Here is a 13,355-nt window from a genome sequence, read left to right on the forward strand (position 1 = left end):
GCCTTTAACCGTATAAGATGCATGATAAGTGTTTAGATTTAGATTTTTATCAATTATGTAACTTTTAGATCTCTAGTTTTATTAAGTTAATGGGAAGCTTCTAGATTTTGGATTACAATTATTTATTAATGATGTCAAATTTTGGATTACAATTAGTTATTAATGATACATCGAAGAGTGGGAGTGAAACTATAGCTACACAAACATTACACTTACCATTACATATATGTGGAAACAACAAAATGTAGTGAGCTTGCTTTGTGTTTGAATGAAATTGCTATGATTTGGTAGATTTTCTCAGTGTAATGTTGTAATGTCATGGAATGAAAGTTTGACGTTAAATTAAACAAATCAATGAACAAAAGTTGCTTTAATTTGTCACATTGGATGATTGCATGGTTAAATATTTGATGTACTCACGTTTCACCCTTGAGAATTAATAACGACTTCACGAAAACCAAATTTTCCATCTATTGTCTTGTAACCAATAACATAGCATTATAAATAGTATATTGTTAGCAATGAATTATGCACGTGCAATGCAAAAAAATCACTAACACTAGCTAAGTTTGCAATAACATTCAACATAATATGTGCAACATGTATAACCTATAGTTTTTATGAAAAAAAAAATTATTGTATGTACTTTTTCCTAAATAAGGATAAATGGCAAATCCAGAATAGAAATATCTAAAATAAACAACAAATCTATTGATTCACGTGAGAAACTAAATACAACAAAGAGGGTCAAAGAAATATAAGAGTCCATGAGAATCATCAAGGGACTTCATGTCCATCAGGCACAAACGAACTCCAAATATATATATATATATATATATATATATATATATATATATATATATATATATATATATATATATATATATATGAATACAAAAACAATTATTTTCACTTTTTCAGGAATAACCACATCACTTATGTGCATAAATAACTGACCTCATAATTTTGTCTATTTGTCTTCACCGCATATGCAGAACAGGAAAATGTATCTTAGTTATTATTTTGTTTATTTATAAAAATGTTAGTAAATAAATAATTTTCTAAACTACGATGTGAGTGTGGTTTTGAATTCTAAACATTATGCTAAAAAGTATCATTATTTTTATTTTATATGTTCAACCAATATCATTTTGATTTCTAGAAATATATTTTTAAAATATTCCCTCGTCTAATTTTAGATGACACATATTTATTTCTTTTAAAATAAATATAATAACTTATTTTGATTATCTAAAACAAATACAACTTTTTATCTTTTTGTGTAGAGCTTTAGTATTATGCTATTACTTTGTTCCATTAGATAAATCTTGAACATTATGTCATTTAAAAAATAAAAATTAGTAAAATGATGTTTTTATATTTTATTCTTTTAGATGAAAAATAAAAAACAAAAATAGATGTATTGTAGTTTGAATATTTTATATAAAGTTTGGACAACAAAATAAATAAATATATATATATATATATATATATATATATATATATATATATATATATATATATATATATATATTAAATAAAGTATATTTTACATGATCATTCAAATATGTAAGTTTTAATTTTTTTATTTATATAAATACTATATTTTCTATGTTTTAATTTTTTTTACTTGTTATTTAATTTATAGTAATTAATATTATATTTAATAGACTTCTTTAAAAATTTTACAAATGTTCCTTAGACAAAGTTTCACGAAATGACAGAAATAAATGATATTTATCCAAATTTCTTTCAACTTAACGGATTAATTGTAATGGACATCCATCTGAATGACCATTTGTGCGAAAGATTTGCTCCGTAGGACTATCTATACCAAAAAAAAATCATAAAACTATTTTAAGAACAAAATTAAAGGCTTAAAGACCATTTATAAAAAAAAAATTGTAAAAATGAGCCAAAATTTGATTGTAAATTTTTGAGACGTATGCCTAAACCGTGAGACGGTGAGAAGAGGGGAGAGCAACCCATAATTTCCTTTTTCCCATCATTTTTCTGTTATTCACAAAGAATTAAAAAGATGGAAATTGAATCCGACTTTTTTTTTTTGTATCAATGTCAAACAAACAAGGAAACAGGAAAATGGAAACAAGTCTGTTTCCTATTTTATATATACCAAACATGCCATAAGGGAATTCATTCGTTTTGCCCAAATCCGTAACCCTAGATTCATAAATCAATACCATCGATCTCGTGCAATTTCTGTGTGTGGTAATAAGAATCGATGATCGTAAAAATGTGTTGTGGAAGGTTATTTCTAGGGACCATGGTTTGTATACGGATGTAGAAGAAACGTTAAAGGCGTTTGGTCAATGGATATGTGCTAATTGTATAAATATTCATGTATTGAGTCGCTATTGCCACCACCCTAATGGCCTTGTACAATTTACTGGTGGGGTCGACTGCATGAGTGGACACATTATTGGCATTTCAAAGCCATCTTCCATAGGGCATGAAACCATAGTACTTAAAGGGATGGCTTTGGATGTTGTGCTGCTTGATCATGTTTTCAAGTCACCTATCCCGATCGTCAAAAGTATCCCTCATAGTTGTCGTATGGCTTTCTCTCAAGCGTTGCAAACAGCTCTTAACAAGGTGGTCGCTCACCCTGGTTCTGTTGAATCATGGGTTAGGCTATTGCTGCTCCTCCGATGTACTTTGCAGGTGTTCAGGCTTAAGAACAGACAAGAACGTAGGTCTGGGAACAGGAAATCGTCACAAAATCATTGTATTTTGAATTCTTTAACTACATGGGGGAAAGAGGACGGTATTGTCACATTAATTGAAAATATGTTCGACAATGCATGTCTTGGCTCATCGGGCCAAAGTGCTTATCACTTTCAGGATGGAAGAACAAAGGGAAAATCCAATGTCAGACAATGTCTCCGTAAGGTTGCTGATAGGCATTTTACAGCAGCAGTGAAAGTGTTATGCTCATCGGGTGTTGCTTCACATGACAGTGACACTATCAAAGCTTTAGAGGCTAAGCATCCATACAAGCCACCCCCATCCATGTCGAGCACCATTTATTCTGAGCCTACCCTTATTGTAGATATTGGCAATGTCCTTGGCTGTATTAAATCGTTTCCTAAAGGAACTTCGTGTGGGAGAGACGGCTTGAGAGCTCAATACATTTTGGATGCTTTATGCGGGGAGGGGTCTGCTATAGCCACAAATCTCTTACATGCCATCACCGCAGTGGTTAACCTGTGGCTAGGGGAAGATGTTTGTCATGTCTGGCAGAATTTGTAGCGTCTGCACCTCTTACTCCGCTCCTAAAACCTGAAAATGGAATCTGTCCTATTGCTGTGGGCACTATATAGAGGCGTTTGGTATCAAAGGTTGTTATGAAAGGAGTTGGTAAAGAAATGGCACAATACCTTAGTGACTTTCAATTTGGAGTAGGTGTCGGGTGGTGCTGAAGTTGTACTTCATAGTATCAATAGGGTGTTGAGTGCACGTCATGATGATGGATCTCTTGCAATGCTTACTGTGGATTTCTCAAATGCCTTCAATTTAGTGGATAGATCTACCTTACTTCACGAGGTCAGGATGAGGTGCCCTTCCATTTCCTTATGGGTCGAATTCTTATATGGCCATGCAGCAAGGTTGTATTTGGGAGATAAGCATATTTGGTCCACTACTGGGGTCCAGCAAGGCGACCCTTTGGGACCACTTCTTTTTGCTCTTGTATTGCACCCACTTATACATCAAATTAGAGACAATTGTAAGCTTCTTCTTCGTGCTTGGTACCTTGATGATAGGACAATCATTGGAGATTCAGAGGAGGTGGCCAGAGTATTGGACATCATTAGGGTGGCAGGCCCAGGATTGGGGCTTGAGCTGAATATCAAGAAAACTGAGCTATTTTGGTCTTCATGCGATTGTAGGAAGCTTCATTCAGGTTTATTCCCTGCTGACATTGGGCGACCGTCAGTGAGGGTGAAGCTTCTTGGGGGGATGCTAGTAGAGATGCGAGTTTTATTAGTGGGTTAGCCATAAAGAGGGATGCCAAAGCTGTTGACTTGATGCGCCTTCCACCACAGTTACATGACCCCCAGAGTGAGCTCATTTTGCTTTGATCTTGCATGGGCATCGCCAAACTTTTCTTTGGCCTGAGAACGTGCCAACCCGTTCACATGGAAGAGGCTGCTTTGTGTTTTGATAAACGGTTATGTGGGTCGATTGAAGACATTGTGGTTTGCGGGGGTCCTTTCTTTGGGGACCTTCAATGGCGACTGGCTTCGTTACCAATTAGGTTTGGTGGTTTGGGGTTGTACTCAGCAGTAGAGGCTTCCTCCTATGCTTTTGTGGCCTCGCGAGCTCAATCGTAGGTGTTACAAGACCACATCTTACAAAATAGAGGCATATGTGGTATGGATTCAGATTATGTTTGTGCTTTGGCATGTCTTCGTGATACGATTCTGGGTTTTGACTTCAGCGGTTTCACTAATAAGGACACCGTCCCTCCAAAAGCCCAACATTCATTGGCGAGTGCCATTTTCAGTAAAATTGTCCAAGACATGGAAGTTCACTTCGACATGACGATTAGGCAGAAAATAATTTTTGAGTGTCCAAGGGCCCCACATGCTCAGGATTTTCTTATGACTATTCCTATTGACGGTCTTGGCTAGTATATGTCGCCAGTGAAGTATCGGGTCATCCTCAAGTATCGCCTTATGATCCCTTTATTTCCAGCTGACGAGACTTGCCCTGTTTGTCACAAGGTGTGCTTGGACTCCTTTGGGGAGCATGCAGTTCATTGTAAAGAGCTCTCGGGTTTCAAGTACCGACACGATCTAGTTAGGGATGTTCTTTTCGACATATTTAGGTGCGTTGGGATTTCTGCCAAGAAAGAGGCCCCTGTGAACTTTCTGACTGACCCATTGGAAGGAAGATCAATACTTAGACCAGCTGATGTTTTAGTATTTGGATGGTCTGGAGGAAAACATGCATGCGTGGATCTAACAGGGGTTTCCCCTCTTGTGGGCTCGGGGAGTGGTGTTTTCACCGTGGGGCAAGCTGCTTTAAAAGCTGCATCAAGCAAAGTGGCAAAACATGAGAAAGCGTGCATGAAAAATCAACACATGTTTATACCCTTTGCATTTGATACTTTCGGTTTCCTTATGCCAGAAGCTGTGGAGCTACTCAATAGAGTCCAACGGGTCATGCATAGTAATGTTATGACTCCAAGATCTATAGATGTTGTTTTTAAAAGAATTAGTTTTGTCATCCAAAAAGGGGTTGCGGCACAGCTTGTTGCTCGTTTACCCGCAACGTCTATGTAAATCTTTCTTATGAATTTGGTAATGAAAAATAGTATTTTGAAGATCTTGATATGTTCTTCATTCCTTTTCGATTTGATAATCCCAAAATCTTCGTTCTGTTTCATATGTATTTGATTATCCCTAATTCTTCGTTTTCTCACATTTACTTGGTGGATCTGATTTGTTGTGTGTCTCAAACTTCCGATCAATCTTTTGATCAGAAGTTTCACGAATTCTTTTGATGATCCCTTCTACTTGCATAATTCCCTGATAGTCCTGCTGCAATTTTTGTTAATTACGCCTGGTGGTCTCGATCCATGACTGTCTTTCAGTCAAGAACAAGCATGAATTTGTTGATGGATCTTGAATTCAATTTCAAAAGATTTTTTTTAATATGTTGCATTGAATATTGAAAATAATATATACAAGACTAAGAAATAAGAATATGTTGTCTCTACACTATCATACGCCTAATTACTTGAGTGAACTCACTCAAAAAGCACTACCTATGAATAACAATATAAATATAATTATTTTTATTTATTATTTTATTTTTGCAGAGTCATGATTTTGATGGACGCTAGCGATTTCTGGGACGTAATGGACACCAATGAAGTTAGTAGAGAGGAGATTGTGTTGTGAGTCATTTAATTTTTACAAATTTACTTTTGTATTTTGCATATCAGTTACTTGTTTAATTTGTGATTTTGACATTATTTTGATTTATTTTTTTAGGGTGACAAGCTACCTTGTTGCTCAGTGGAGGAGACTTGGATTTAATATACTTGCTGATACTTTTCTCGAGGAAGCAAAAAGTTGTGAAAGTAAAAGGTATTTTATATATATATATATATATATATATATATATATATATATATATATATATATATATATATATATATATATATATATTGCATCCAAGAAAGTTGATATACAAACTCTTTTTTTGTTATTTTATTAAAATATATAGTTATACATACTAATTTTTGGTTTTTGTTTTTTTATTTAATAGAGCTTGATTTTGGATCAGACGTGACGTATGAGGATGTGTTTAAGAAAGGTGAAACGGGTATGGATCGTTGGACCTTTTTCTGTCATGAAAAGTTAATGCTGGAGAGGCTCAAAGCAAAAGACACTTTAAAGCTGGAGAGACTCAAACTAGAAGACACTTCTCATGTTGATGAAGAATTGAAGATAAATACCTCTTTCCCTTTCCAAAAATAGATACATTATTCAAGTCAGTCTTATTATTATTATTGCATAAAAAATAAATATAATACTTGGTTTTGAAGTTTAAATGGATATGAATGAAAATGGTAATTAGTTATTATGTGATTTTGTTTTTGACAGGTTGGCAAGATACGTTTCTCAATACACCTCGGCAAAAATCCATTTATATTATGAGCGTGTTCGGCAAAACTAGCTGGTAGCGAGTAGCGGGTAGCGGTTAGCGGGTAGCTGGTAGCAGGTAGTGTTTGATTTTGGAGCGTTTTGTTTAGGTTAAAAGTTAAACGCTCCTGTCGCCGAACGAGATTTTTTCTTTTTTACTAGCGTTTTCTTAAAAACTAGAAGCCAGAAGCTACCAAACGTTGTGTGCCGAACACACTCTATGGCTGAGAGTTTTGTTGTAAATGGAGTCCGCCCATTGGCATATATCTTGACACATTTTTTTATAATTAATTAATTATTGGTCTTTTTGGGTTGGTTTATTATGAATTTGCAATTTTAGGAAGTATCAGTTTTTTTAACCTTGTATTTTATTTTCAGTTGGATAAAGAAAAGATAAAAAAACATCCCACCGATCAACCTGACAGAAATCTACAAAAGCAAGCCAAGCTCTTCACACTTCCTCCTGTCGTCAAAACCAATCAAGGGCTCTTCAAAACTGTTTCAAACAATTATGTTCATGTTATTATTGTTCGAGTCTTGTGTTTTTTTATCTAAAATTTGAACATTTTTTAATGTTCTTGATTGAATGAATTCTTGAGTACTAGATTTTGGGATTTCGTTCATTTGGTTATATACAACATCCCGCTTTTGTTTATTCCTATTAGTTTAGTACAACGTTTTAGTTTGAAATTTATCTAATTGTAGCAATGTTGTAGTCATCTTCATTGATATAACTGTGTATATTTTTTTGTGGAAATATATAGGAAAATAATAATTTTGCGAAAATTTTGATAAAGTTCTAAAAAAAATTGAACAGAAAAGTCCCTTTATTTTTATTTTAATTGGAAATGATAGATTATCGTGTAAAATTAAATAATCGTGACTTTTCTGTTCAAATTTTTTTTAGAACTTTATCAAAAATTTTCCTAAAATAATAAGACTTTTTAGTATATTTCTTATATATTTTTAGAAAATGCAATACCTTAATTAGTAATACAAAAATAAAGTTAGCTTTTTTATTTTGTTTTAATTCTAGTTGAAAAATAAGAAGTGTCATGTTGTAATAGAAGTTACTAAGGGTAGGATGTTAATATACCAATTGTCATTTTGAGAAATTAAATATCCCTACTTATACTTTTAGACAATGATAAATGTAATAAAAATTTATTAATTTTATTAACTATGAAAAATGATAAATGTCACAGTCTTATGTGTAGAAGATGGTATGAGATAAAAAAAATAAAGGGATATTTGATTTCTCATTTTAAAGTTAAGAAATAAAAATTAGTAATATTTTTAGTATGCTTGAAGCTTTATTATATTCCAAAATCTAAAATTAGGAAAGGAATATATCCCTTCCCCTTTGCTCGCTCCAAGTTACTGATAAAGTTTATGGGGTTTTTTATTAAAAAAAAGGACGAAAATTGAAATGAATATTTATTTGGAGGTTAACTTTTGGGAAACGTTAAAAATTCATTGAAATTTGAAATATTTTGATATATGTGAGTTTGTCATATTTACGGTCAATAAAAAAAATAATTTAAGGAAAATTTTGTATGTTTTTTTTAAATATTTTAAAATGTTTAAATTACAAATACCTTCCTTACGCATATTATATTTTTAAATTATCTTTACCCATGTTTAAATTATCTTTACGCAGTGGATTTAATCACAAGAGTGAGAATTATTTTTCCATTGTTTGGGCTTAAAAATTGGATCAATTATTTACTTTAGTAGTCCCTTAAGATCATGAGTTAGGCTAAAGTAGAAAAAAGAACAACCCAATCCCACTAATATCTATAACTATTTTTCTCATGAGTCATGACATCATGAAAATCCAATATAGCAACAAGATAAAATCAACAAACATATGTTTATGTTTGAGGTACCTTTAATCTATTAATTGTGATTAAAATATTAAATTTGTGAGTTTTTCAGTTTTTATTTGGAGCACGGTGAAATATAAGTTTGTAAAAAGATTTAATTTTTATTTTTTCGTTTGTTATTTGTTAGATACCTAATTTTATGTAGTTTAGTAATGCTTAATTAGTTGATTAATTATTATTGTGTGGATTTTGATTTTGGATCAAAAAATTAAAAGATTCTACAAAAAGGTACATTCTTACAAAAGTTTGGCGATAACGGGTTCGGAGATCTTCTGGATAGACTATGTTTTTTATGAAAAGCATGATATTGAAAAATTGGACAATGTGGAAAATTACGTAAGAAACCAACGACATTAGACTGATATCAACAATGTACATTGTTATAAAGTTGATATATTTTGTAATGTGCATGGAATGATAATAATGAAAGAGTCGACGATATTATCTAGTAGTGTGCATGGAATGATGATACTTCAGCGAAAATGCATGTGTTTGTATCACTTGTTTTATTTATAATCATAAGTACAAGTAGTTCTTGTATCTATGGTTAATTGAACTATTTGGTATGTTATCATGTGGATCTTATTGTTGCCTTGTTTGTATGCATATGATGTCTTTCTTTATTTTAGAAAATCTTTGATATTCTTTTATCGGGTTTGACTCGGTCATATTTAAACCGTTTATTACCATAATTAGATGTTTATGACTCATTTCTATAGTCTCTTACTACGTCTAGTAAGAAGTTGAGTTTGACTCAGTTTTGAGAATGTTTTTTGAACTCTAAAAGTGTTTTTAGATAAAAAAAAAATGTTTATCGCCTTATAGTGATGGTAAAATGAGTTTTTTTAAAAGTGTTTGGATTAACTTTTATGGTGAAAAACCAATAAGTCAATAAGTTAAAAAGTGTTTGCCTTAAAAACTTATTTTGGTTAAAAAGCCAAAAACAGTTTTACATGTTTTTTAAAAAGTGTTTTTTGAAGCTAATGGAAAAACTATTTTGAAAAGTGTTTTTGAGTTTGTGAAACATTTTTTTTGACTTATTAGTTTTTCAAAAAACCAATAAGCTGATTAGAAAAGCAATCCCAAACACCCCCTTATATTAGCTTACAATTATTGTTATAACTAGACGAATTGTCGCGCGTTGCGCAGAGAAGATTAAAAATATATTGGTAAAATATTGAAAAATATATGTTTAAAATGGTTATGTTATTGACATTAACGTTAAGATATTATTTTTACACTATTATATATATATATATATATATATATATATATATATATATATATATATATATATATATATATATATAATCTCAATTATTTTGAAAAATAATATTCATTAACATCAACCCACATTCTTCATTAATAGAATTAAATATAATTATCTATTTAGTATTATTTTTAACAATTATTATAATTGATTAATTATATTTTTACTTATGCGATCATTTTCTAATTTCAGTAATGATGTTAATTTAAAATACAATTTATTTATAGCTAAATGTAATTTATAATTTGATGTTATTATAATTTAAAATTGTTATTCATTAATTTTAAACCACTTATTATTAATAATAAGTTAAAGAAGACTTTTAAGAAACACTTAATATTATTATTAAAATGTGAAACATACACTAAATAATAAAGTGATAAGATACACAATTTGCATTTCAAAAGAGACTTGCATTGATAATATGACATATCCATGTAATTTGATTTTATTATTTATAATTATTGCTTATTAATTTTAAAACCACTTGTTATTATTAATAAGTGAAAAAAACTTTTAAAAAGCACTTATTATTATAGTTAAAATGTTAAACATATACTAAAATATAAAGTGATAAGATTGACAATTTGCATTTTAAAAAAAGCTTACATGGATAATATGGATAATATGACATATCCATGATTTTTAATTAATTATTGTTTTGAAGCAACATGAACATACAAACATGTATACAATAGTTAATTAAATATTATATATATATATATATATATATATATATATATATATATATATATATATATATATATATCACCTTCCATAACATATGATCGATAACATGAATCTAATCTAATTTACATTAAAATTTCAACCACAACATACAATGGTATTCTTAAAAGCATACATAAATCAAGAAAATACAAAAAAAAGAATTAGTATATAACAAACTTACAAATTAAAAACTTCAACATAATAACATGGCTCGAAAAATTGTTCAAAGCCCTCAAACCAACACAAAAAACTTTAAACTTGTTTTCTTTGTGAATTTTGTATGTGATTTGTATTTGTGTGTCTGCTCAAAAAGATTGACCTTTTTATAGTAGAGTATCCATTAATTGTTTATTAAATATATTATATAAGTTATAAAACCTTTGAATTGTTAATAATTATTAAGAGACTTTTGAGTGGTATTCATTAAAATAAGAGGTTTCAAATGCATGAGGTGTTTGTAAATTTTTATGTGGGGTTTCAAATGCATGAGGTTCAAGGAAAAATGCTAGCTTTATAAGTATGTATGATATGATGTATGTCTCACACACTAATGGTGAATGCAAGGAATATTCTACACAATGAATGATGTGTGTAGACCTAGAAGAAGTTTGTCTTTGTAGTTTTTGTTGTATTACAATGTAACAACCGATTTAGATATAGGTTTGTAACAACTATGGGTTGTATAATATGATTTGTACCCTTTTCTTAATATAAAAAATACACCAACTTATGTAAATAATACTTTAGATATGAATATTGTTAATAAAATTTGTATTAGTTTTGTGGGTGTTATAGTTAGCTTGGTCTTTCTAGACTCTAGTTGTGAATTTCACCTAATTATTTATTCTATTGACGACGGTGAGTGGAAAAAACGTCGTCCAAATCCTAGCCGTTCAAACTCCCCAAACTTTCAATCACAGCCGTAATAACTCAACATTTACAGTGGCGGTTCCCTTCGCTTCATGTCGATGACTCCCCTACCTCCCACGTTCCGCTTCTCTGTAACTCCTCCCACGATCTCCCCCTTATTTCTCTCTTAGCTACACGATTGTGTGTGAAGGTTTCTTTGATTGGAGTACAAGAAAGACCCTCAACTCCCTCGATCCTTTTCTTCTCCACGTTCTTCAATCATCTTCATTCACCTTGATTTCCCACGTTCGTCCTTCTTCGACGCTTAACCTAAACCGCAGAAGCCATCATCCGACTACTTCTTCAACCTCCCAGCACGCCATTTACAGTTTTTTTTTTCAGTTATTGGAGCCGCACAGTCGTCTTCAACCTCGCAGCACGTTCTTAACCTCCCACTTCATTGCAGTTTTTTTACATTTACAGTTACCTACATAAAACCCCACGACTCATTTGTCTGCCTTTATTTTTTCTTCCCGCTTCTTCTCTTCACTCTTCATTAATCGGTTTCTTTGGGTTCTTGGAGCACAAATCGACCGAAAACGTTTCTCATCCTTGATCCACATCAATTTTATTGCTTATAAATATGTGAACCTCCACCTACTTGTATTGTTGATCTTGATGGCGATTGTGGGTTGGGAAATTCGACTAAAGGGCAATTCAAATGATCTAATGTGATATCAAGTTAATTTTTAGGGTTCTATGATTAAAATATGTTTGTTTATAGCATCAGTGGAATTGATTTAGTGAATGGAAGTTTTGATTGTGGTTTTTTCTTGTGTTGTTTGTAGCTAACAGTTCCAGCTTTTTCATTGAACTCAAGAACGAACTGGGCACAACCTTTATCTATTTCTCCTGCATCCAATTAGGTATCAATTTCTCTTTTTCTAACATTACGATCAATTTATTCTTCAGCTGACTGATGTGTTCCTTCATCATATCGAAAGCCTCACTCTCTCTTTCTTTCAGTATTGTACTTTATGAACCGATTCCAACTATACACCTGTCACCACCAAATATGAACTTCTCTCAGGTACATACTCCTATTAATAGTTTTTCTTATCACAATGCATTTTGAGTTTTGAGGATGTTTTCAATGGGATTGAAGAGATACAGAGAAGAGTTTGTGTTATATGTGCACTTATTTTGTCCCACCAAGTGTTGGATAAAAATCAATATTCATTTACTTCCTATGATGCTCCATATTAAGCGTTATATTATTTGATTAAATATGCAGTTGGCATATAATTGAAGTTGGGCTATCTTTTTTTTTTTGCATAAAGTGTAAAATCTAAGCTCAATGTTTATTTGTAATGCTGTTACAGGACCAACATCGTTTGCCTACTATCGTTGAAAAAAGTGGTAGCTAATATCATGCATTATTAATTAATGCAGACGGGCGTGTAATTTTTTATTAATTTTGATAATTTATTTTGTTACATATGTCACAATTAATCTTTAATTGTATTTTAAGCTAACAAGAAGTGTTGATACTAAATTTGGTCATTCGAGTTTAGAGGAATAGAGAATTGTACATGCCATTGTTGAAGCAAGGTGATTATATAACAAAGTATTATAATTTATAAGGAGGATGAAAAAGAGCAGCTGGTGTTTGAAGTTTTGTTGATAAATCCTCATTTTATTCTCTCTATCAAGCAGAATACCATTCTCACACTAATTATGGTTCCCTCTTATAGTCCGATGTGATAATTGTTGATGTTAAAGTAAGTAATTGTCTTCCCTGCATTTCTTCTTTTACTTTTGTTATTGATAATTATTCAATTAAATGAGGATATGATCTACTACACACTCATTTTCTCCTTATTCTATACATCTAAAAACAGAATAGATAGCTTTTCAAAGAAGGGATGTCTTTTATGAAAGATGGTT

General features: G+C 31.3%; 1 long non-coding RNA gene across 1 annotated transcript; it reads left to right on the plus strand.

Annotated features, from left to right (window-relative positions):
- Window positions 1–12,249: 12,249 nt before the first annotated feature.
- Window positions 12,250–12,971, plus strand: LOC145104021 (uncharacterized). Its single transcript, XR_013706979.1, has 3 exons — window positions 12,250–12,334; window positions 12,435–12,498; window positions 12,940–12,971. It is a non-coding gene; the product is annotated as an uncharacterized LOC145104021 (long non-coding RNA).
- The last annotated feature ends 384 nt before the right edge of the window (window positions 12,972–13,355 follow it).

The sequence above is a fragment of the Lactuca virosa genome, chromosome 4 (genome assembly GCF_052849685.1).
Source record: "Lactuca virosa cultivar CGN04683 chromosome 4, Lactuca_virosa_CGN04683_v6, whole genome shotgun sequence".
Lineage (NCBI taxonomy): Eukaryota > Viridiplantae > Streptophyta > Magnoliopsida > Asterales > Asteraceae > Lactuca > Lactuca virosa.